Source organism: Arachis stenosperma, chromosome 4 (assembly GCF_014773155.1).
Source record: "Arachis stenosperma cultivar V10309 chromosome 4, arast.V10309.gnm1.PFL2, whole genome shotgun sequence".
NCBI classification, from domain to species: Eukaryota; Viridiplantae; Streptophyta; class Magnoliopsida; order Fabales; family Fabaceae; genus Arachis; species Arachis stenosperma.
Genome location: NC_080380.1, coordinates 134,710,295 through 134,714,741, shown reverse-complemented (window position 1 = coordinate 134,714,741; position 4,447 = coordinate 134,710,295). Strand labels below are relative to the sequence as shown.

The 4,447-nt window shown below is 39.8% G+C and overlaps 1 non-coding gene across 1 annotated transcript; it reads left to right on the top strand.

Annotated features, from left to right (window-relative positions):
* Positions 1–1,431: 1,431 nt before the first annotated feature.
* LOC130977270 (small nucleolar RNA R71) lies at positions 1,432–1,539 on the top strand. Its single transcript, XR_009084970.1, has one exon. It is a non-coding gene; the product is annotated as a small nucleolar RNA R71 (small nucleolar RNA).
* The last annotated feature ends 2,908 nt before the right edge of the window (positions 1,540–4,447 follow it).

The window sequence follows — 4,447 nt, the reverse complement described above, 5'->3', positions numbered from 1 at the left end:
TCCTGAGCAAAAATCTGATCCAGAGACTGAAAAGGACTGCAGATGCTGTTGGATTCTGACCTCCCTGCACTCGAAGTGGATTTTCTGGAGCTACAGAAGCCCAATTGGCGCGCTCTCAACGGCATTGGAAAGTAGACATCCTGGGCTTTTCAGCAATATATAATAGTCCATACTTTGCCCAAGATTTGATGGCCCAAACCGGCGCTCAAAGTCACCTACAGAAATTCCAGCGTTAAACGCCGGAACTGGCATAAAATTTGGAGTTAAACGCCCAAACTGGCATGAAAGCTGGCGTTTAACTCCAGAAAAGGTCTCTACACGAAATTCTTTTATTGCTCAGCCCAAGCACACACCAAGTGGGCCCGGAAGTGGATTTTTCTGTCATTTACTCAATTCTGTAAACCTTAGGACACTAGTTTACTACTTATAGGATCTTTTGACATTGTATCCGTACCTGATGACCCCATAACATTTTGTAAACGTTTCTTTCCAGAGTATGAGTCTCTAAACCCCATGGTTGGGGGTGAGGAGCTCTGCTGTGTCTTGATGGATTAATGCAATTACTACTGTTTCTTATTCAATCATGCTTGCTTCCATTCTAAGATAACACTTGTTCTTAATCCGGATGAATGTGATGATCCGTGACAATCATCATCATTCTCAACTATGAACATGTGCCTGACAACCACCTCTGTTCTATCTTAGATTGAGTAGTTATCTCTTGGGTTCTTTAATCGGAATCTTCGTGGTATAGGCAGGACCTGATGGCAGCATTCAAGAGAATCTGGAAGGTCTAAACCTTGTCTGTGGTATTCTGAGTAGGATTCAATGATTGAATGACTGTGATGTGCTTCAAACCTGTAACCTACTGGGCGTTAGTGACAGACGCAAAAGAGGGATTCTATTCCGGTAGGGGAGGGAACCAAACCGGTGATTGGCAGTACTGTGACAGAGTGCGTGCATTAGCTTTCACTGCGCGGATGGGAGGTAGCCATTGACAACGGTGAGACCCTACACGAGCTTGCCATGGAAGGAGACTTGCGTGTTTGATGAAGAAGACAGTGGGAAAGCAGAGATTCAGAAGACGGAGCATCTCCAAAACCTCAACCTATTCTCCATTACTGCAATACAAGTAACCATTTCATGTTCTTTTACTTTTCACAATCAATCAATCCTGATAATTTCTGATATCCTGACTAAGATTTACAAGATAACCATAGCTTGCTTCAAGCCGACAATCTCCGTGGGATCGACCCTTGCTCACGCAAGGTATTACTTGGACGACCCAGTGCACTTGCTGGTTAGTTGTGCGGAGTTGCAAAAGTGTGATTGCAATTTCGTGCACCAAGATCCTCCAGCAGAGCTATCCAAAGACATCTTGGATAGTTCAGAGAGACCGTCATAGAAAATACCTATGATGCTCCATTCAGAAAGCATGTCAGAAGGACATTTTCTGATTAATTGTTTGTATCTTTCCCAAGCTTCATAGAGGGATTCTCCATCCTTTTGTCTGAAGGTTTGGACTTCCACTCTAAGCTTACTCCATCTTTGTGGTGGAAAGAACTTTGCCAAGAAGGCATTGACTAGCTTTTCCCAAGAGTCCAGGCTTTCTTTAGGTTGAGAGTCCAACCATATTCTAGCTCTGTCTCTTACAGCAAAAGGGAATAGCATCAGTCTATAGACCTCAGGGTCAACCCCATTAGTCTTGACTGTGTCACAGATTTGCAAGAATTCAGCTAAGAACTGATGAGGATCTTCCATTGGAAGTCCATGGAACTTGCAATTCTGTTGCATTAGAGAAACTAATTGAGGCTTAAGCTCAAAGTTGTTTGCTCCAATGGCAGGGATAGAGATGCTTCTCCCATAAAAATCAGGAGTAGGTGCAGTAAAGTCACCCAGCACCTTCCTTGCATTGTTTGCATTATTGTTGTTTTCGGCTGCCATGTCTTCTTCTTCTTTGAAGAATTCGGTCAGGTCCTCTAAGGAGAGTTGTGCTTTGGCTTTTCTTAGCTTTCTCTTCAAGGTCCTTTCGGGTTCAGGGTCAGCTTCAACAAGAATGCCTTTGTCTCTGCTCCTGCTCATATGAAAGAGAAGAGAACAAGAAAATGTGGAATCCTCTATGTCACAGTATAGAGATTCCTTGAGGTGTCAGAGGAAAAGAGAAATAGAAAGAAGAAGGAGAAGAAGAATTCGAACTTTAATTAGATAAGGTTCGAATTGTGCATTAAGAAGGAGTAGTACTCCATAAATAGAAGGATGTGAGAAGGAGGGAAGTGAATTTTCGAAAAGTCAATTAAAAAGATTTTGAAAACATTTTGAAAAATTGATTGATAATTTTTGAAAATTCAAAGTGAAAAAGAAATCAAGTGATTTTTGAAAAAGATTTTGAAATTAGAAGTTAAAAATTTTGATTGAAAACTTATTTTGAAAAAGATGTGATTGAGAAGATATGATTTGAAAAGATTTGATTTGAAAACAATTTTAAAAGATATGTTTTGAAAACAATTTTTAAAAGATTTGATTTTGAAAAAGTAATGACTTGCCTAACAAGAAAAGATATGATTTGAAACATTAAACCTTTCTCAACAGAAAAGGCAACAATCTTGTGATGTTCAATCAAATCATTAATTGTTAGTAAGTATCTTTGAAAAAGGAAAGAAATTAATTTTGAAAACATTTGATTGAAAAGATATGATTTGAAAAAGATTTGATTTTGAAAAACTTTGAAAACTTGAAAAAAAAATTTGATTTGAAAAACAAAATCTTCCCCCTAGCACCATCCTGGCGTTAAACGCCCAGAATGGTATCCATTCTGGCGTTTAACGCCCAAAATGCACCCTTTTTGGGCGTTAAACGCCCAACCAGGTACCCTGGCTGGCGTTTAAACGCCAGTCTGCCTTCTTCACTGGGCATTTTCGAATGCCCAGCTTTTTCTGTATAATTCCTCTGCAGTATGTTCTGAATCTTCAATTCTCTGTATTATTGACTTGAAAAGACATAAATTAAAAATATTTTTGGATTTTTTAATAATCAAAATGCAACAAGAATCAAATAACAATGCATGCAAGACACCAAACTTAGCAAGTTGTATACTACTGACATTAATAAGAATGCATATGAGACACATAAACACTCAAGTCAAGAGAATTCAAAGATCAGAGTAAGAAATCATCAAGAATTACTTGAAGATCCTTAAGACACAAGAATGAATGCATGCAATTGACACCAAACTTAAGATGAGACACTAGACTCAAGCAAGAAACATAAAATCTTTTTTGGTTTTTATGGTTTTTGTGAATTTTTTTTTTTTGTGATTTTCGAAAATTAAGTGGAAAAAGATATCAAAATTCTTAATGAGAATTCCAGGAATCAGTGCAATGCTAGTCTAAGACTCCAGTCCAGGAATTAGACATGGCTTCACAGCCAGCCAAGCTTTCAAAGAAAGCTTCGGTCCAAAACACTAGACATGGCCAAAGGCCAGCCAAGCCTTAGCAGATCACTGCTCCAAGAGCAAGATCAACAAGCTCTTGTGATGAGAAGTTGAAACCTCGGTCCAATGAAATTAGACATGGCTTTACAGCCAGCCAGATTTCAGCAAATCATCATGAAACTCTAGAATTCATCTTCAAGAATTTCGAAAAAAAATAAATGCCTAATCTAAGCAACAAGATGAACCGTCAGTTGTCCATACACAAGAACAATCCCCGGCAACGGCGCCAAAAACTTGGTGCACGAAATTGTGATCAATACTTTTCAAAACATAAACAATCCCTAGTAATGGCTCCAAAGACTTGGTGCTCAATACCATGGCATAAACACAACTTCGCACAACTAACTAGCAAGTGCACTGGGTCGTCCAAGTAATAAACCTTACGCGAGTAAGGGTCGATCCCACGGAGATTGGTGGTATGAAGCAAGCTATGGTCATCTTGTAAATCTCAGTCAGGCAGACTCAAATGGATATGGTGATGAACGAAAATAACATAAGAGATAAAGATAGAGATACTTATGTATATCATTGGTGTAAGAGCTTCAGACAAGCGTATGAAGATGCCTTCCCTCCGTCTCTCTGCTTTCTACTGCCTTCATCCAATCCTTCTTACTCCTTTCCATGGCAAGCTCGTGTAGGGTTTCACCGTTGTCAATGGCTACCTCCCATCCTCGCAGTGAAAGCTAATGCTCACGCACTCTGTCACAGTACGGCCAATCACCGGTTTGGTTCCCTCCCCTACTGGAATAGAATCTCTCTTTTGCGTCTGTCACTAACGCCCAGCAGGTTACAAGTTTGAAGCACGTCACAGTCATTCAATCATTGAATCCTACTCAGAATACCACAGACAAGGTTAGACCTTCCGGATTCTCTTGAATGCCGCCATCAGTTCTTGCCTATACCACGAAGACTCCGGTTAAAGAATCCAAGAGATATTCACCAAGCCTCAGATGCTTG